We start from the raw sequence: 22132 nt of genomic DNA on the forward strand, positions 1-22132 counted from the left end.
TAAGCCCCTGCCCAATATCCTCACAGGGTTGTGACAAGGATCAAATGAGGGAGAATAAGAAGCACCTTGGAGGCAATAAGCACTTTTACCTTTTTTTTTTTTTTTTTTTTGATACGGAGTCTCGCTCCATCGCCCAGACTGGAGGGCAATGGCGCGATCTCAGCTCACTGCAAGCTCCGCCTGCCAAGTTCACGCCATTCTCCTGCCTCAGCCTCCCGAGCAGCTGGGACTACAGGCACCCGCCACCATATCTGGCTAATTTTTTTGTATTTTTAGTAGAGACAGTGTTTCACCGTGTTAGCCAGGATGGTCTTGATCTCCTGACCTCGTGATCCGTCCGTCTCGGCCTCCCAAAGTGCTGGGATTACAGACGTGAGCCACCATGCCCAGCCACTTTTACCTTATCCTTATGGCAAGGATATGCTGAGGATTTCCAACTATAATTATTTTTACTCCAGGAAGAAGATGAGTAACACAATTGCATTCCATAACAAAGGTCTATTCGACAAATGTTCACTGGACACTTACTGTGAGCCAAAAACTGTGCCAGATTCTAGAGGTGCAAGCACACATAAGACAAAATTCTCTGCCCTCTGAGACTAACTGGAAAGACAATCAGTAAATTATTCACTAAAGCAGAATGTGGTACACAGAGGTGTGTACAAGTTACAGTGAAAGCACAGAGGAGAGTGACTAGGGCTGGAGGAGGCAAGGATGGGGGCATCAAAGGAGGCAGCATTTGAAGAGAGTCTGTAAGAATGAAGAGGAATATTTACAAACCTAATAATAGACTGTTGAAATACATGAGCCAAAATGGACACAATGAAAGGGAGAAATAATACAATAACAGTTGGAGACTTCAATATCCCACTCTTGGTAATGGATAGAACAACCAGACAGAAAACAGATAAGGAACTAAAGGGCTTGAACAACCCAAGAAAACAACTAGATCTAACAAACATATGCATAACACTCCACTCAACAACAGAATACACATTCCTCTTATGCGCACATGGGACATTCTCCAGGACAGACCATATGTTAGGCCACAAATTAAGTCACAATAGCCAACAGAGAGGGAATCAACCAGAGTGTCCATCAATGGATAGATGGATAAACAAAATGTGGTAATTACATACAATGGAATGTTATTCAGCTTTAGAAAAAGAAGAAAGTTCTGACATGCAACAGCATGGATGAACCTCTAAGACTTGCTAAGTGAAAAAGTCACAAAAAGATAAATACTGTAAGATTCCACTCATACAAGTAACTTAAGGTAGTCAAATTTGTAGAGACAGAAAGTAGAATGGTACTTGCCATGGGGTGCGGAGGGATGGAGGACCGGGGGGTATTGCTTAATGGGTACGGAGCTATAGTTTTGAAAGATAAGTTCTGTGGATGGATAGTGGATAGTGGTGAAGGTTGCACAACGATGTGAATGTACTTAACGCCACTGAATTGAACACTCAAAAATGATTCAAATGTTAAATTTGATGTTATGCTAATTTTACCACAATTTTTTAAAATAAATACTTTTTTAAAGAAAAGAATGAGGAGAGAGTGTTCCAAGCAGTCCAGATTGGGGAGAAAAATCTAGACAAGAGAAACAGCTTGTGCAAAAGCACAGAGATACAAAAGCGACTGGTGTTCTCTGGAAACAACAAAGGCATCCCCATTGTGTAAGACACACAGGGTGGCCACAGTGGGCTGGAAAAGTTCCCTGAATACCCTGTTAGGAAGTTTGGATGCCACTCTATGGGCTCTGGGGGAATGGCATGGCCACAGCTGTGGCTTAGAACAATCAAATTAGGAGGAGAATGGGGAGGGTGGGTGGCACAAGGAGACACACAGAGCACGATACCACCTCTAGACAGACGAGAAGAAGGAAACCGCCTTCCAGACAGCCCAGCCAACCAGTCCTGTGGTCACCCCTTGTGGCCACCATCCCAGTGCTGCGGTGAGTGACTCAAGCTACTCGCTTCAAGGGGCGATCCACTGAAGGCAAGAGGGATTCCCCTGGAAACTTTGATTCTGCTGAGAGAGAGAAAGACTGAAACCAAAAGCAGGAGCATTAGTGTCGCCTTGGGCGTGAAGTGCCCTTCTGCCGTGTCATTCTCCCCACACGGGGCCATCTGTTTGGGTAAGCCCCAAAGTCAATGGGGCCTCGTCTCCCCTGCAGGCCCACTCTGTGGTTTTCACCAACTGCAGGGAGGCAAGGTGGCTGCTCAAATGTGCCTCCAGGCAGGAGGAGGGGGTGAGGGCCTCTGGGAAGTCTCTGAATCAAGTGAATGTGGGAAATCCCAACTCTGTGACTTAGAAGCAGGTGACCTTGGGCATTCCTGGGTCCCTACGTGGGCCTCAGTTTGCTTTTCTTAATGTGAGGAGCATACGAATAGAGTTATACGCTTAACTCCTAACAAGGAGTTAGACCTATACTCCTGTTGCTTTGCCCCTCCTGTAAAAGAAGGAGTTAGACCTATAACTCCGTTGGTACACCCCTCCTTCGTAAAATGGTGGAGTTAGACCTGTAACTCTCTTAGTATGCCCCTGACATTAAGAAAGGCAAGAGGATATAGACATTACTAGACTCATTTAAGTAATTAGACAAGCAAGAATACACACACAGACACATACAGAGACACAGACACACAAGCACACACACACAAACACACACGGACACACAAGCACACACACAGAGACACACACAGAGTCCAGAGGACAAGTGATATGGTTTGGATCTGTGTGGCCACCCAAATCTCATGTCAAATTATAATCCCCAGTGTTGGAAGTGGAGCCTGGTGGGAGGTAATTGGATCATGGAGAAGGATCCTACATGAATGGTTTATTTCCCACCATGCCCTTGGTGCTGTTCTCATGATAGAGTTCTCACAAGATCCGGTTGTTTGAAAGCATGTAGCACCTCCCTCCTCTCTCTCTCGGTCCTGCTCCTGCCATGTAAGATGTTTACTCCCACTTTGCCTTCCTCCATGAGTAAAAGCTCCCTGGGGCCTCCCCAGAAGCAGATGGTGCCATGCTTCCTGTACAGCCTGCAGAATCATGAGCCCATTAAACCTTTTTTCTTATAAATTACCCAGTCTCAGGTATTTCTTTATGGCAGGACAAGAACAGACTAATACAACAGGCAAAGCATTCTCTTTTTTAAAATTGTTACTTTAGGTTCGGGGTATATGTGTGAGTTTGGTATATAGGTAAATTGCGTGTCACGGGAGTTTGTGCACAAATTATTTCATCATCTAGGTAATAAGCATAGTTTTCTGATCCTCATACTCCTCCCACTCTCCCTCGCCTTGACTCTTAATAGCGGTCTACATTTCATCTCACTTTGGCAACCTTAAGTGAGTATCTCCTCTGTGGGCTCCCTTTTCTCTCTCCCTCTCTCTGGCTCCCTTGATTCTTAGCCCTTCTGCCTGCTTTCCAGGGCCCAAGTTTTCTTCCTCTTAGGAGTAGAGGAAGCACTCCAAGGGGCTTTGCAAACTGTGGATGGAAGGAGGAAAATGAAGACAAATCCTTCCCCACATAACCTCAGGGTAAAAAAAAAAAAAAAAAAAAAAACCTACCAAATAAATACACATCTTTGAGTAAAATTAGCTGCCTCTTAGCTAAAACTGGTGTGCTATTCTACTCAAAGCACCACTTGGTTTTTCCAAAGGAAGCGAGCCAAGTACAAAAATATGTATCCTCAAAGAAGAATTTGTTGAAAATTAGATTGTCAAAAGTCAATTTGCCAGAAATGTCAATTTGCCAAATGATTCACTGCATCACTGAGAATGTTTTTAACTTGACGTTGTAGTTTCACCACCATGAAAGCAAAACCACTCGTGTCCTAGGTAGGCAGGCTAGCCACAAGATAATGCAGCCCTGCCATCATCACCCATTGCATTAAAGAACTGCCCTGGGGGTTGTCTTCATTACACCCAATATCTATAATCCAGGTTTGAGATTGACGAACTTTTTTTTTTTTGGTGGGGGGATGGAGTCTTGCTCTGTTACCCAGGCTGGAGTACAGTGGCATAATCTCGGCTCACTGCAACCTCTGCCTCGCAGGTTCAAGTGATTCTCCTGACTCAGCCTCCTAAGTAGTTGAGATTACAGGTGCCTGCCACCATGCCCATGCTAATTTTTGTATTTTTAGTAGCGACTGAGTTACACCCCGTTGGTCAGGCTGATCTTGAATTCCTGACCTCGTGATCTGCCCACCTCGGCCTCCCAAAGTGCTGGCATGAGCCACCGTGTCCGGCCAACAAACTTTTTTTTATAAAGGATCAGATAGTAAATGTCTTAAGTTTTTCAGATCATACTGCCTCTGCCACAACGGCTCAACTCTCAACTGTGGCACTACAGCAGGAAAGCAGTCCTACACCATATGAGCATGAATGAACATGGCTCGGTTCCAATAAAACTTTACTTACAAAAACAGAGTAGCTGCCATTTGGTTCACAGGCCATAGTGTATCGACCCCTGATTTAGACTAACACGTTTGCCAATACTAATTTGAAAAGAAACAGAAGACCTGATTAGTGTTATACCTGAAGAAGAACTTGAATTAATAGTTTTAAATTTTTCCCACAGAGAAATTATAGGCCCCAGATGGTTTTTACAGGTGGATCCTCTGAACTTTCATAAAACAGATAATGCTAGTTATATATAAATTCTTCCATGCAAGAAATAAAAATGGAATTCTTAACTTGTTTTGTAAAGCTAATATAGTGTAGATAACACACCAGACAAGGATGATATGAGGGGAAAATATACAAAGCCCCTACCTCAAAAACATACACAAACACAAGAATTTAAAAATAGATACATAGGAAAAAAAAAAACAGCCAGAAAATGGACATAATTAAGCAGTGTATGAAAAGAAATACACCATTATTAAGGAAAAGAGACAGGATAATCCTCTATCTTTTCTTTTCCATAAAAAATGGGATGCTTTAACACTAGGAATCTATTGATGTAACTAAGAAATTAAAGGGAGAAAATTACATAGTCAATCAATAGATGCAGAAAAAGAAACTTAATGAAGTCAGTCATGAATGGATATTGGTAAATAGTTTTTGCAATATATTTGGCAAACTGGTAATAGCAGGTAACCTTCTTAACCTGATAAGAAGGTATCTACCAAAAAACCTACCACAAGTATCATATTTAAAAATGCAAACTTTATGATCTCTTTATAAGAAAATAACCCTGAATTCAACTCCTATTCAACATTATACTAGAAATAGAAATAAGAAGTTTAGGGATAGAAAGTGAAAAACAAAACTCATTATTTCTAAACAATGTTATCTTCAAAGAAAATCCAAGAGAATATATACAGCATTTAGAACTAGTAAGAGTAATATCATGTCATTGTAGTAATATTATACAACAAAATAGTATATAGCAGGAAAAATGAATGAACTATATCTGCATTATTAATATGGTTAATAGTAATGTAGTTAAATCTCAGGGTTAGGTAGAAAAAAAGCAAATTGAAAAAGGATACAAGCAGTATAATACTGCTTATGAAATTTCTTTAAGACACAATACGATACCATATGTTTGTGTTTACTCTTGTAAAAACACAGAAATAATTGGGACAGAGAAGTTGCTTTCTAACTTGAGAATTACTTCTGGAAAGAGAGAGAGGGGAGGCTGGGCATGGTGGCTCAAGCTTGTAATCCCAGCACTTTGGGAGGCCGAGACGGGCGGATCACGAGGTCAGGAGATCGAGACCATCCTGGCTAACACGGTGAAACCTCGTCTCTACTAAAAATTACAAAAAACTAGCCAGGCGAGGTGGTGGGCGCCTGTAGTCTCAGCTACTCGGGAGGCTGAGGCAAGAGAATGGCGTAAACCCGGGAGGCGGAGCTTGCAGTGAGCTGAGATCAGGCCACTGCCCTCCAGCCTGGGCGACAGAGTGAGACTCCGTCTCAAAAAAAAAAAAAAAGAGAGAGAGAGGGGAATGGAGACACATTTTGGTTTCACCTTTATCTGTAGTTTTACTTTCTTTCCAAAAGGATGTAAGGCAACTGTTAACATTTCTTCAATCTAGTGGTGGGTGTATTTGTCCATATGACACTATTCTTCTTAATTTTCTGTAACCTTGAAATCTTTCCTAATTAAAATCATTTTTAATAGAAAATGATGAAAACTGTCAGCTCTTTGAATAGGTTCTGGCTGCTCCTGTGAGTACAGGAAAACACACTGAAGTTATCCTGCCCACACTAGGGCGACACAAGCCTCTAGACCCTGAATTCTTGAGATCACTGTGTCTTCCTGCTCTGCCACCCCACTCAGAGCTACCCTACTCTGCAGGTTCCTTGGAAGAATAAGCTTCTCTTGGGGCAGTGGACACTGTTAGAAATGAAGGCAGCCCATTCCATAGACCCTTTTCCATGGACAGGGGTCACTGTTGGAAATGAAGGCATTCCATTCCATAGACCCCTTTCCATGAGCAAGGATCACTGTTAGAAATGAAGGCATTCCATTCCATAGACCCCTTTCCATGGGCAGGGGTCACTGTTAGAAATGAAGGCATTCCATTCCATAGACCCCTTTCCATGAGCAAGGATCACTGTTGGAAATGAAGGCATTCCATTCCATAGACCCCTTTCCATGGGTGGGGATCACTGTTGGAAATGAAGGCATTCCATTCCATAGACACCTTTCCATGGGCAGGGGTTACTGTTAGAAATGAAGGTAGTCTATTCCATAGATCCTTTCCATGGGCAGGGATCACTGTTAGAAATGAAGGCAGTCTATTCCATAGATCCTTTGGGGGTTACTGTTAGAAATGAAGGCATTCCATTCCATAGACCCCTTTCCATGGGCGGGGGTTACTGTTAGAAATGAAGCCATTCCATTCCATAGATCCCTTTCCATGGGTGGGGATCACTGTTGGAAATGAAGGCATTCCATTCCATAGACCCCTTTCCATAAGCAAGGATCACTGTTGGAAATGAAGGCATTCCATTCCATAGACCCCTTTCCATGGGCAGGGGTCACTGTTAGAAATGAAGGCAGTCTATTCCATAGATCCTTTCCATGGGCAGGAATCACTGTTAGAAATGAAGGCATTCCATTCCATAGACCCCTTTCCATGGGTGGGGATCGAAGGCATTCCATTCCATAGACCCCTTTTCATGGGCAGGGGTCACTCTTAGAAATAAAGGCATTCCATTCCATAGACCCCTTCTGTGGGCAGGGGTCACTCTTAGAAATGAAGTCAGTTCATTCCACGTATGACCCCAACCTACGAACATGATCTTCCATTTCCCTTCTGGTATCATCTGAGGCTCAGTTTAAAATTATCTTCCATAAAACTGTCATCATAAGAAATTTAAGACAAACAGATTTGTTTATCCTTGGGCTGAACTGCAGGCACATGTAATCAACGTGGGCATTGTCCTCTTAATCCCTTCATTTAAAGGCCAAGAAGAGTCATATCTTTAGGAGAAAATTAAGTTCCCCTCTGACTTCCACTATGGCTCAAGTCTTCCTTTTCTAAAATACTATAAATTTGAGGCTAAGGCAGTGAAAGCACACAATGAGCTCAGCACTTGTTTTTGCACCCCAAAGAAAGAATATGCTCAAAAAATCATGGGAACATGCCAAAAAGTCACAGGAGCCAGCATAAAGGGGTTTCCAGTGATCATCAAAACCCATGGAATAAATCAGGCTACATGAGACTCTAGTCACATAAATTAATAAACGAAAACATAAATAAGTGGAGGAGAGAGAAAGTCCTCCTTTGTAATAGAATGATGACTACTGAATGTCAAAAGAATGAAAAAAACAAATACCACAGAACTGGAATATGAAGGAAAAGAGCTGTCAAAGCATGGAAGGCAGAGAGTAATGGGACCCAGCGTGCATGCTGATTGAAAAACAAATATATATCCCTGCTCACAGAAAAAGAGCCTACTTTCCCAACTCCGCCTCTTCTTCCCACCTCCTGAAAAGCCCATTTTCTTATTGACTCTTCTGAGATTCAAAAGGCTCTTCTCTCTTAATGATGTCTTCACTTGCCCCCAAATACCTAAAGAGTAGTACCAGTGTACCCCAATGTAAACAAAAAATCAATGGCTGGACCTCCCCTTTAGGGAGAGGAAGCAACATGGAAACGTGGGCTTCATATTTACCTAGACCGAAAAATGGAAACAGGCTTCGTGACTTTCCTGATGTGTGACTTTGAAAAGCCCATATTCTTTATGCTCCAATTATCTCGTACAACTGGGATTAAAATTATTTCTCTAGTTCACTGAATGGCGGTCCAATTATTCACCATGTGAGAAGGTGCCTATAAACCACAATGCCAGCAGACACTGAAGGTGTTATAGAATTCACAGAGATTCTTAAGAAAGGGCTGGGGAGAGACAGCGTGGTCCGCCCACCCGACAGGCCAAAGTCAAAATCATTTTTCTTGACATTTGAATAATACACTGAACCCTTTTGAAAAATAAAAGTCAGACAACAAGTACTGACTTAAATTACTTTTATTATAATGTTTCTTCTATATGAAGAAACAGAGCTAGGTTTTGACTTCTTATGCTGTGAGAGCATCTTTTAAAGAAGAATGTGAATAATGGCGTCTAAGAACCTCTGGATTGAGGGCCTGAGACAAACAGTGGAAGTGGAAGAGCAGCCTCTTGAAAGGGAATGTTCAACCTCTTCCTCTTTTTCCTCTTTCCCACAGAGAATTTAACTAGCTGTGTTCAGATCAACATGATGTAAAAAAAAGTTTCCATCCTGGCTTACATGTTGAATCCTCGTCTCTACTAAAAATATAAAAAAATTAGCCGGGCGTGGTGGCGGGCGCCTGTAGTTCCAGCTACTGGGGAGGCTGAGGCAGGGGAATGGCGTGAACCCAGGAGGTGGAGCTTGCAATGAGCGGAGATCGCGCCGCTGCACTCCAGCCTGGGTGACAGAGCTAGACTCCGTCTCAAAGAAAAAAAAAAAAATTCTGATTTTTGAAAAAAAATCAACTGTGTGCTTGCTTCTTCAAAAAGAATACTATACCAGGGCAGAAGATATTCTGATAAATATTTATGATTGGCATCTGTGAATATTTATAGTATTAACTTTTTGTGGACACACAGTAGGGTGGGGCGGGGATGCTGGCATCCAGGGGAAGGGTAGATGTTTTGGTTGTTTCTATCCTGTAAGGACTGTCTGATGGTTACAAGTGTTAACGAAAAGCCAAACTGTATTGATAACATCTAAAAGCTCTCTCCAGAGTGGGCTATGCCACACTGCAGTATATTTATACAAGGAAATACTCTATAGCTATTAAAATGAACAAAACATAGCTACATGATACAAAAAGGGTGAATCTCACAAACAGAGCAAAAAATGCAAGTCACGAAGAAGACATACAGTGTGATTTCATTCATATAAAATCCACAGTTAAGTCCATTCTGTCATACTGGGATGCATACATAAGTCGTAAAACCAAAAAGAAAAGCAAGAAAATGATTCTCACAAACGGGAGGCTGGTGATGACCTGGGGAGGGGACACTGGGAGGTTAGGGGTGCTTGCAAAGCTCCCTTTTCTGGCCTGAGTGGTGGTTACCCAGGGGTTTCCTTAGTTATAATGTAATTTGTGTAATTACAATGCATTAAGATGTATTTTTTAAAAACTTTTTGTGTAGATCACATTACTCAAAACGAGGTAAACTGAAGCAAATATGACAACATTAACTAATCTCAATACCTGAATTAATATCTGAAGTAATTCAATTAATGAATTAATTGAATATTGAATATCTCAAACTCTGCGGGGTCCATATCATTAATTATTATACTGCTATATGAAAAAAATCAGGCCAAAAAAAATTACATACATTATATATGGAATTTGATATTCCATTTGTATAAAATTCCAGAAAATGCAAACTAACCTAGAGTGGCAGAAAGCAGATCACTGGGTGCCCAGGGGCAGGGGCTTTCAAAGGAGCCCAGGGAAACTGTTGGGGATGATAGATATGTTGATTATAATGATGGTTTTACAGCGTATACTTTCATTAAAATGTATCAAGTTATACTCTTTAAATATGTGCAGTTTATTGTATGTCAGCTATACATCAATAAAGCACTTTAAAAAAAACTCCCCTGTGCCTTTTCATATGTTTCTGAGTCTTCAGTATGCACATACTGCTTTGGAAATGAGGAAGATACTTTGAAATGGTCAGAGAAACCTAAGTACCTTGAAGCTGTCTACCAGAGTTGTATGTATGCTTGTGGTCAGTCATGGGTTTCAATTATGTCAATATATTTCTGCTCTGCTTTTGATTGAAAAAAGACCTCCACACTCTTCCCTTCTCTCTTTCTCCTGTCTCCCTTCTTTCTTTTCCCCTCTTCTCTGTCCCTCTTTCTCTCCCTCCCTTCCTTCTTCTCTGTCTCCCTTCCCCTTCTCTCTCCCTTCTCCTTCTCTCTCCTTCTTCCCTTCTCCTCATTCTATTTCGTTTCTCTCTCTCCCTCTCTCTCCTCCCACCCGTTCTTATCAGTCTATTTCCTTTCTCTGTCTTTCTCTCTTTCTCTTTTTCTGTCTCTCTTCTTTCCCCTCCTATCTCCCTCTCCCTCTCTCCTTTTCTCTTTCGTTCTCACTCTTGCTCTTTATCAGAAAACACTTTTCTTCAACTGAGCAGGCAGCTTTGGGAGACATGACAACACTCATAATAATGACAAACGATCATTTCTGTCATTTAATAGCATTTTATAGTTCACAACATGATTTCTCATATCTGTCTTCTGATTCTCACAACAATCCTTGGGCATAGTAACAAGAAAATAAAAAGCAACTGTAACCGCTTCTGCCTTCTAAGGAGAGTAGTAAATTTCACAACAGTGGGAAAGTAAATTTCTTTACTGCCCCTTCCACTTGCAGAGACTGTTAGTGAAGACAGCAAACGAAGGACAGAGACATTTCTTCTGCTCCAGTTCCCCACCCTTCAGCAATGGCAGGGCCTCTTAGTTTTAATTAAAAAATGCATCATTGGCTATGGAAAGATACATCCAGAGCTGAATTGGGGGTTGTGGCAAACACTGCTGTTGGCCTATCCAAAATTTATTCTTCAGGGCCCTGATTTCTGGTGAGCAGAAATGTGTCCCCACTGAAACATTAGATTTCTTATCCTCCCTTATAGATAAGAGCAGTCATGTGACTACCTTCAGCCTAATGGAATGAAGAAACTATTGTGTAGTATTGGAAATGCTCCCTAAAAAAGTGACTGACTCTGTTGGCAGGTCTCTTGTTGACCTTCCTTCTTCCTCTACCCAAAATATGGACGTAATAACTGGTGCTGCAGCAGCCACTCTGCAGGCACGAGGTAGCCTTGATTGAGGACAGTGAGCTTGTGCTAAGTACACCAAAACAGAAACACAAGAGGAGATAAGGACATTAATGAGATGGTAGCATTACCACATCAGCCCTAGAATGCTTCTGTGGTTTGGATGTGTCCCCTCACCTCAAATTCAGGTGTGGCCAATGTAATATATTTAGTGTGGCTTTTTAGAGGTGGTCAGGTTATGAGGGCTTCTTCTTTGTTAGTGGAATTAAGGTCCTTTTTAAAAAGCCTTCACACAGCAGGATTTGGCTAGCTTGCTCTTCACCTCTTCTGCCATGTAAGCATGCAGCGTCCTGCCCTTATAGTGGATGCAGTCTTACCAGACAATGAAACCGAAATCCTAGTGCCTTGATATTGGACTTCAACACCTCCAGAACTATGAGGAATACATTTCCATTGTTTATACATTACCAGTCTGTGGTATTCTATCACAGCAGCCCAAAATGGACAAGTCAAATGCCTACTTCAAGACTTCTTTTACCTGAGAGAAAAATCTTAGACCTCATTTAAGGCATATTTTATGGGTCTCTGTTGGGGAAAAATATAGTTTCTAAATGATAGAGAATTGATGAGTTTAGTGATTCTGTGTTTTAAAGTGAAGGATGGGGAATTTCTGGGATGAACCCTGCAGGGTTCTCTTTTAGAGAATCCTGTTCCCTAAAAAGAAGCAAAAAGCAACATGGTGATGCCAACTTCTCTTTCCTCAAGTCTTCTATAATGGCAGCTACATGTGTGTAGATGCCTTGTGTGCTTATGAGGGGAAATCAAGGAAAAGGGGTTGTACTTCCTCAGCAATGTGGTATGAGACTAGAACAGCACATGTGAGAAAGCAAATTGATCCATTCATGAAATTAATTCAAAATAAACAGGACCTCAGAGGCAGAGAGGACAAGGAAACATTAACATCTATACCCTCCCTGTTTCCTACCCGGAAAGTCTAGAGAAGCTTGTCTCACTACACTAGGGTGGCTTTTGAACCAATACCATTTGCATCCCACAAGACAGGTGCTGAAGTCAGCAACAGGACAAGAGAAAGTCGGGTCATTTTATAATGAGGGCCAGAGAGGTGAGGGACAGCTGGATTGAAAGTCAGCTCTTCCAATGTCAAAGTTTGTCTGTTTTTTATAATGCCTTAGTTACACCTGGACTCAAGAGGAAGAGAACAACCGCCTAAGAGAGGAAAGAGAACAGCCACCTAAGCAACCAGATGGGCCATGTGGGTCCTAGTGGCCAGTGACAACAGGTACCACTGCCAATTCCCTTGTCACAAGCATGTTTACGTGTACATGTTGCCTCCCTCTCATGCAGGTGTGTGTATGAAAGCCAGGTACGTATAGGTATTTTCAGGGCTTCTTATTATGGTAGCAAGAGCATGAAGTGTAAAAATCTAGGCTTGAATCCCAGTTCTGCCTTTACTACCTGCATGACCCTGGGCAAATTCCTTCCCCTCTCTGGGCCTCAATTTTGTCACTACTGTCAGGAAAGAATTGACCAAATTAAGTTGTAAGGTCCAATCCTGCTCTAACCTTCCAGAAGCTTATATAAAATATATCATTAAAGTAAGATAAAATCTATTAAGCACTGAGGCCTGGTGTAGTGGCTCACGCCTATAATCCCAGTTATTCAGGAGCCTAAGACACGAGAATTGCTTGAACCACAGAGGCGGAGGTTGCAGTGAACCGAGATCGTGCCACTGTGCTCCAGCCTGGGCAACAGAGCGAGACTCTGTCTCCAAAAAAAAAAAAAAAAAAATCTATTGAACACTGAGAATAAACTCAGCTTTTTATAAATAGATGTGGCATAACAATGAGAAGCCATTATTTCACAAATTGCAGTTCTTAGGGGAACGGTACAGATCTATAACCAGATGAGCCATGAATGCACAGTTGCTTATTCCTATACTATCCTTAAGTTGCTCCATTACTATTTTGATAAATATTACAGCACATTTCTAGATCTTCACACCTAGGTACCTCAGTACCTGCTTTAAACCTTGAAAATAATTTCCTTTAAATAAAAATTAAATAGACATAATGAGAATTTAAAATATGTTCTGGTATTGGCCCAATAGCACAAGAGCCTGTGACATGAAGCTATTATAGTAACATCAGCAGGGCCATGGGAGGATTTTGTTAGATATATCAGATACTTTATTAAAACACCCCAGAGCCTTCTCATCATAAATGCAGCCAAGCAGCCCCAGAGTAATGGGGAAGAATCCCCTCGTGAGCTCTAATCTCTTTGTTCTGGTATTTAGTAAGTATGAATAAGCAGGGATGGATGGTATCGTTTACAAGTCCTCGTGAACCCAGGAAAAGGGTGATTTCAAAGGTTCCTTTGGGGTCGTTAAGGTCTTGTCTATAAAATGTGCCTGGATTATCTGGGTTCCTCTTCATCCGCAGTACCTCATCTTCAGTTGCACTAGACTCCCAAGAACTGGGTAAAGGGAGACTCTGGAGTCTGGAACCCTCACCTCCAAGTACGTCACTGAGTTAGCTACAATGCCTTCTCCAAATGATTGTTCGATCTTGTTCCCTAGCAGCCTACATTATTGTACCTGAATAGGGAATAGGGAAAGGCTTCCTGTTCCCTGCAACTGGAAAGCAGTTTAAATACATCACGCATGTGCACAGAGCTCTTTCTTGACATTTACAGAGTGGCCCAAAGAAGGCAGGGATTCCCCAAGAGCTGTGAGCTCCGCCATCACAAAAGGTCTCCTAGCAAAATCAAACGCTGAAGAGAGGATTTCATAATCAAATTGGGAGTGGGAAGGGAAGGTTGGCCTAAGGGACTTCAGTTTCCTTTTCAGTCCTAAAAGTTGAAGATTCTATGACTGATGTAGGACCAAATGCTACTCAATGTTGATAATATTTGTTATTTAAGGCCTATGTGCCAGGAAACTGTGCTGAATACTTTATTTCAATTATTTCATTTAACCCTCACATGAAACAAAAGTCAGCCCTGCTACCCTTTTATATGGTTCTATATCTGATTATCCACAGACTAGGGAACTGAGGTTCAGAGGCAGCTGAGCCATGAGATCACATGGCTCATTAAGTGCCAGGCGAGTCTGAGGCCCCCCACTCCGCCAGAGCCTGTCTGAGGCTCCCCCAGAGGCTGTGCTTTCTACTTCTCAGGGGTGCTTCACCCACACAGGGGCAGGGTTACACAACTGGATCGTAAAGGGAGCTTGCCAGAGCTCCAGCCTGAAATCATTCCTCCACCTCTGGCCACTGTTTGTCAAGGATCTGTACAAGAAAACAGAAGATCCAGGGGTGATAGAGGTGGGAAAATCAAGAGTTTGTGGGCTGCGGCGAGAAGACTCAAAGGTCAAAGCCTTTTAGCTACTGTACTGTGAACGTGAGAAAGATGCTCAGGTGTAGGTTTATCCCCAAGAGGGACATTCCAGGGAAGGGAAATTCTAACCAAAAGTATTCCTTTTTCCTTTGAGTCACAGGCTTAGTTCCTCTGGGGGACCTTGGCCAGGCAGGATGCTTGAGGCTAGAGCCAGCCCTTGTTCCCCCTCTTCACTGTGCAAATCCCTCCTGGCAGAAAGCCACCCTCTCTCAAGCCTGGGCTTCTGTTTTTAGAGCACCCCCTACAACCCATTCATGGCCTGAGCCCATGTGAGGAGCCTGAGGTCTTCTGACTATTCGCAGATGCTGAGATTAGAGTCAGTGGAAGGTGGAAGACAAATTTAAGAGACCTGGCTTCCTCTCTCTCTCTCAAAAGGCAGCCCCCAGCAGTGTTTGTTCTCAGAGCAGCCCTGGGAAGAAGGATGGTCACTTTCCTTTCTCCCAAAGATAATTGAAGAGAAGTAAGAAAGTAACTGTGCTTGAAAGCAAAATGACAACAATTAATCTCTAAGCACAGGGCCTAGCCATTAAATTCTTTGGAGAAACAACTTTAGGAGTTTAACGACAATCAGGAGCATAAAATTGAATTAAGAGAAATAGTAATTAAATCAGGAAAGAAGTTTTTGCAAAGGGGATGGTAAAGGAAATTAAAACCAGTAATGCTGAAAAATGTGGTGGGCAGAGCTGGGGGAGGGGAGGGCTTGGTGGAGAAGAGCAAAGAGCCAAGCACATAGAAAACTGGGTTGGGAGATGCAGAATGTATGGCACTCAAAAAAGGAATTTGGAAATTGTTCTTGAAAGACTAGGTGTCTGGCACTTCCAATTTGTGTCTAAATACACCCAAATCCTAATGGGGACAAGCTTTCTTTTATGAAAATAGAAGCATCCACTTGGATAAAGTATTTTTTTTAAAAGCTATAGACTTAAGCAGGGTGACCAACAGTCCTGATTTGTCCAGGACTATCTCAGTTTTAGTACTCAAAGTCCCATGTCCCAGGAAACCCCTCAGTATGGAGAAAACCCCTCAATCCAGGGCAAACCAGAATGGTCACCCTAACTGGGAGGCAGACAGCCCTGGCTCCCCTCTCTGCCATTCAGTCAGTAGCTACAGAACTTTGTGTGAGTCACTCCACCTCTGTGGGCAACAGTTTTCTCATCTGTAAAAGAGGTTGTCATGAGTTCCTCAAAAGAGTACAAAAGTTGCTATATGTCAAGATATCTAGAACAACGTGAACATTGGAAAAGCTTTCAGTAAGAGTTTGATAAGTTTGAAGTTAAGAATATTGATAAGAAAACAAAATATTAGCGAACACAATCCAGTAGCACATTAAAAATAATATATCATGACTGTTTTGGAGGTGCCCAAGACCACCACATATTCAATAATTTTCTAGAATGACTCAGGTTTCAATATATAATCGTCCTCACAGTGAAGCATCATTACAGGGAAATGACGTGTATTAGTCTGTTTTCATGCTGCTGATAAAGACATACCTGAGACTGGGAAGAAAAAGAGGTTTAATGAACTTACAGTTCTGCAGGGCTGGGGAGGCCTCACAATTATGGCAGAAGGCAAGGAGGAGCAAGTCACATCTTACATGGATGGCAGCAGGCAAAGAGAGCTTGTTCAGGGAAACTCCTGTTTTTAAAACCATCAGATTTCATGAGACTCATTCACTATCATGAGAACAGCACAGGAAATATTTGCCCCCATAATTCAATCACCTCCCACGGGGTTCCTCCCATGACACACAGGAATTGTGAGAGTTACAATTCAAGATAAAATTTGGATGGGGACACAGCCAAACCATATCAGGACACAACAGACTCACCAGAGGAAAAAGACATGGGTGGAATAGAGAAATCCATGCACAGTCTTCCTATATTCTCTCCCTTCTGTAAGGGACACTGCAAGAAAATTCCTTTCTCCAGCAACAATCAATGCAATAATGTTTCTGCCCAGGAAGCCTGTTAGAGACATAGCACCCAAGGTTTTTGTTGGTGGCTGGCCACATGGGCCTCTTCTGCCTAGCAACTACCAAAATTCCAGACTCTCAGAGGAATTCTCTTCCTCAGAAGGAAAGCTGGTGTACAGGATAAACCACATTGTCAATCAGCCTTATCAGTTAGGAAATGATTCAAATGCCAAGTTTTCAGACATCAGCCAGGGGCCAACTTTGCAAACAGACAATTCTAGAAATAGCAGGGTGTGGCTGGTTATGATAACTCTTTTCAGCACAATGACCAAGTGGAGTTCATTCTAGTAATGAAGGAATACACATAAGTGATCACTAGAATCTGGCTCCCTAAGCTGCTATGCTGGCTCCCTAAGCCAGCAAATCCCAGCTGGTTGTGCTTTCACTGATCCAAGCTCTATAGATGGTGATGTGAATGCCATCAGCTCTGCTAAGCAAAGTGGTCACTACCAGATTCCCTGCTAAAAATTTACCATCAGCCAAGGTCTTCTTGGCTTCTCAAATCAGAACACTGGATTTTTCTCAGTTCACCTAGAGATGAACAACTCGAGATGAATAGATCCAGACCAATCTAAATAGAAACAATGCTTGCCTCATGCATAAAGAGGCCAACTTTTTGTTTACAATGGAGGATATATGCTTCTAGTGAGCCAAAATGCTTGTGTTTCAAATGTGGGGTACCAACTTTCTCAAGAGTAAGATATCTGGAAAGCATAATCAGTCATCAGAAAATTGCTTTAAGCCAGGCATGGTGGTTCACACCTGTAATCCCAGCACTTTGGAAGGCCAAAGAAGGGGGGTCACTTAAGGCCAGGAATTTGAGCTCCTACCTCTACAAAAAAACAAACAAGTTAGCCAGGCATGCTGTTCACGCCTGTAGTCCCACTTACTCAGCAGGCTGAGGCAGGAGGATTGCTTGAGCTCAGGAAGGATGTTTTCTGATATAGCTTGGATATCTATATAGTGTCCCCACCCAAATCTCATATTGAAATGCAATCCCCAGTGTTGGAGGTGGAACCTGGTGAGAGGTGATTGGATCATGGGGGTGGTTGCTCGCACTGCTATAAAGAAATACTTGAGACTGGCTACTTTGTAAAAAAAAAAAAAGTCTAATTCACTCACAGTTCCAGAGGCTGTACAGGAAGCATGGCAGGAGAGGTCTCAGGAAACTTAAAATCATGGTAAAGGCAAAGGGGAAGCAGGTACTTCTTACATGGCCCGAGCAGAAGGGAGAAACAGTGGGGGAGGTGCTACACACTTTTAAACAACCAGATCTCACGATAATCTACTATCACAAGAACACCAAAGGGGAAATCTGCCCCCAAGATTTAATCACCTCCCACCAGGCCCCACTTCCAACCCTGGGGGTTACAATTTGACATGAGATTTGAGCAGGGATGCAGACCCAAACCATATCACAGTCTCAGGTATTTCTTTACAGTAGTGGGAGAACAGCCTAATACATCCACTATAAAAAGAGACACTGCTATGCAAAAAAGAACAGAATGAAAGGCTCTGTGGTCTCTCAGGGCCTTCCAGCTCTACAGCTATGACTGTGCATCCCAGCAGGTTACTAGTACACACACGAAAAGGTATACTTCCCCAGACAGTGCAGAGAACGCAAAACAAATAGTACCATGGTTACAACTTCAAAGAAGAGAAGGGGTGACAAATTTAACACACCTGTTTGGGTGATGGGCCTAGAATAAAGTACAAGCCCAGTGACCCTAGCCCCACATTGTGATTTCTGCTTTGGGCTCCTGCTTAGGGAGTGCAGACACCCAGTTGAGTGTTCTCAAAATCTGCTATGTAGCAGCTGCAGATTCCTTCCAGGTGCCCCTGATGCATGCTAAAGTTTGGGAACCACTCATCTAAGCAGCAAGTTGCTCTATATTCTACAATCCAGACCAATTTAGATAGATCCCTAAAATAATGAGTTTGTTTTCTTACTGGCAACTGCATTATTGAGTAGAATAGGAAAGACAATAGCGGCATGCAACTACATGATTCATTATCTACGATGTGTGTGACCAGAGTCAACGGGAAAAAAAATGAGTATGCATGTTTGCAGGACTAATTTAATCTTTATATATGTAATTCAAATTCTTCCCCTCATGTCTTCATTTGCTTTCTGAGGCATAAACTTCCAGACATTTCCTTAAAATGGAGCAATCCAGCCTTTGTATGACTACACCTTTGATTCCGATTTAGTGAATTTGCATGTTTTATCTTATTTTAATGCCTTCAGCATTAAAAGAGACCCAGTTGCCAGAGTGACCAGGAATAGCATTTCAACAGTTTAGCCCTTACTCAAACCTTAACCCTACTTGCTCAGTTTAACTGTGTTCCCGGCTCACCTAACATTTGTGGTCACAAAAATGCAAAACACTGCAGTTCTGCTAGCTGCTTCTCCCTATTTTGTCTCTATAAAGTCTCATGAACTTGACTTTCTCCTAAAGTTGCTAACAGTTCATTTTATTTTTACTAGCTAGCCTTGCTGTCTTCACTCCTTACGCTTTGATTAACACTGCCCACTATTCAAAGCCTACCACTTCCTACTTTTTCTGGAAGTTTACCTACTTCCAGAGTCTACCCTCTAGAGAGGTCAACAGGCTTATACACAGGTTCAAAATTGGGTTCATAGTGCAGTACTGGGAAGAAGCCCTGGTCTGGAAACAGGAAAGACTGGTTCTGGCCTCTGTTCTGCTACAAACCTGCTGTACAATCTCAGGCAAGTCCCTTCTCCTCTCTGGGCCTGTCTACTCTGTCGTGCAATGGAGAGAACCCAGTGAACTCGCAGCCCTTCCAGCTAGGGCATCTCAGGATTCTTTGCTTTTCCTCTGTTGGACAAGCGATCATACAGTATGGATTTCCTGGGGACAGTGCCAGTTTTGCAATCCCTGGCACCACAGCCCATGCACCATGAGCATACTAGTTCTTAAACTGTGGTCCTATTTGATTTCACCAATGGCAACGGGGTTTGAGAGGGCTTCCTATTGGTTTTTCCATAATCACATAGCCATTTCTAATTTGTAGCCCCAGATAGGAATAGGATCCTAGTAAACAAATGCCCAGTCCATTTAAGCTAACGACCTTGCCAGGTCATTTCCAAAACCCCAATAAAAGGGCATGGCACACAGTGCTCACTAAATGTCTGCTGAATGCCTAAACACTATGCTTTCTCTATAACTGCAAGAGCTCCATAGAATGAACAAAGCTCAGAAAGACGGAAATACAAAAACCAATTCCTTCTGCAGAATCTAAAACCTCAAACTAAAGCTACTTAAGGCTTGAAGAACATCAAATAGTGGAGCACATTCTTGGGACTGTTATTTTTAAAGGCACTACCTTTCAAGCTCTATTGTGACACCCTTCCCTTACCCCAAATACTTAAGAATTCCATCTATGTGACTCTAGTAGGTCAATCAAAGATCCGCAGTGAAATCCCAGCTCCTCCACTTATCAGCTGAGTGGCTTAAGCTTCAGTTTCCTCCTGTGTAAAATGGGGCAAAGAGCAAACTCCTCATTAGATTGCTTATTACATAAAAAACCATCTAAAATTGTTGCAAATAAGCACTTGTTAACTGTTAGTCAAGGAGTTAAGGATGATCTACCCTAAAACACGCCGATTTGATATATTATTTAAGGAACTGTAAGCATTTAAATAACTGTAGTTGCAGAAAGGGTTATCTGACCTGTACTTTCCTACATGTAGCAAACCATAAAAGATTCTTTGAGGATGCCTTTCCCATACCAAGGTGAGAAAATATCAGGCCCTGAGCATTGCTGCCGCAATTAACCTGTACAAATAAGCTTATTGAAGAAACCCTTATCTTCCACTATCTCTACAACCCTCCACCCCATATATCTCCTGGTGACTTCCCTAGAATTTACTGCCCCCATCCCAGATTCCTTTGTCCTGTCATTGCTTCACAAATTTATTGTTCTTTGTCTAAAACCTGTAAGAGCTTTCTCCTTTGGCTATTTCCTAGGGTCTTTACTCTCCTGCGAGGGTCCCCATGTACAATGTAAAAATTAATACAATGTACATGCTTTCCTCCTGTTAATTTGTCTTGTACCAATTTGATTCCAGACCCAGCTGAAGATCCCACTGAAGAACTAAGATGGTAGAGATGATCTTTAGCTTCCCCTATGTTAGCTAGTTAACACAGCATTCTTACAGCTTTCTCTTGTCAAATCTCTTATCTGGTGGGAATTATCACACCTATACTCATTTATGTATAAGAAAAATGAGATCCAGAGAAGTGAGTTGCCCAAGATCACACAACTGCTTATGTTTTGGGGCCAGCAGTTGAACCCACATCAAAAATACTTATAATTGCAGAAGATGGCATAAAGTAGGTAACGCTAAGTTTAGAAGGTGCACCCAAAGAATAAAACAAACTTGATCGGGCCCTCCTCCTCCAGCACTCAAAGAAAGGAACAATGGCTCTGGAGCTACCAAGGGGCAGCTTTATGGGAATCGGGAGCATGGCTCTCTGCACATAGGAGCTCCACATGCTTGACAGTATTTTCTGTTGATGAATCCAGCTTTGTAGGCATTTTCATCTATTTTAACTTGATGCCAACATTTGCATGATTTCAGAACATCCTTTTCAATTCTTCCTATGGGGACACTGGCACCTGGAAAAAAATACTGATGAGGACAGGTGTGAAAACAGAAGCTATAACATATTTAGCTTCTCCCAGGCACAGATGCTATCTTTATCCAGTGTCTCACTGGAACATGTCTAGGGTAATAGGGCCCAGAGACCCTACTCTTTCTAATCCCTACTAGTTTCAGGGACTCATTGGGCCTTTTCTCTAACATATTTTTCCCGCAATGGCTTAACAGGCTCAACTCAAACTGCAGTTATAATGTAACTCATTTTTCCAGTTTTCTTTAATTACTCAGAGCTTCTACTCAGCAAGTGCTGGCTTATGCATCCATCAGAAATGGTTAGAATTATAGTCCATGCTCAAGGGAGACTGAGGATTTGTTGGGCCAAGGTAAAGATTTAATTAGTTAGGCTTTCAGACTTACTATAAATAGCTCATGATCCCCATCCCCTAGGGCTTAGGAAACAACAATCTAGGAATACCTGTTAAAGAGAATATCTTAAAGAGAAAGGAACACAAAATGTAGCACTGTCAACATAATATTATCGTTCGGTCTTTAAAAAGGAAATTCTAACATATACTACAGCATGGATCAATCTTGAGGACATTATGCTAAGTGAAACAAGCCAGTCACAAAAAGACAAATACTACATGATCCCACTTACATGAGGTCCATATGGGCAGGCGCAGGGAGAAGGAGTTATTGTTTAATTTGTGGAGTTTCAGTTTGGTGATGGTTGCACAACATGAATGTACTTAATATCACTGAATTATATACTTAAAACCGGTTCAGATGGTAAATTCTGTGATGTGTATTTTACAATTAAACAAA

General features: G+C 42.1%; 1 long non-coding RNA gene across 4 annotated transcripts in view; it reads right to left on the reverse strand.

Moving 5' to 3' along the window:
- LOC107127623 (uncharacterized) overlaps nucleotides 1-20174 on the reverse strand; it is an 87398-nt gene extending 67224 nt beyond the window's left edge. For 3 of the 4 annotated variants that reach the window (XR_012424515.1, XR_012424514.1, XR_012424511.1), the window contains exons 1-2: nucleotides 20062-20174; nucleotides 16236-16343 (exon numbers count right to left, since the gene is read on the reverse strand). This is a non-coding gene — a long non-coding RNA (uncharacterized lncRNA). Of the gene's footprint in view, nucleotides 1-16206; nucleotides 16344-16536; nucleotides 16673-20061 lie in introns of those variants that run through there. The other variant, XR_012424512.1, reaches the window with a different exon arrangement.
- Between the last annotated feature and the right edge of the window lie 1958 nt (nucleotides 20175-22132).

This window comes from Macaca fascicularis, chromosome 15 (assembly GCF_037993035.2).
Source record: "Macaca fascicularis isolate 582-1 chromosome 15, T2T-MFA8v1.1".
Classification (NCBI taxonomy): domain Eukaryota; kingdom Metazoa; phylum Chordata; class Mammalia; order Primates; family Cercopithecidae; genus Macaca; species Macaca fascicularis.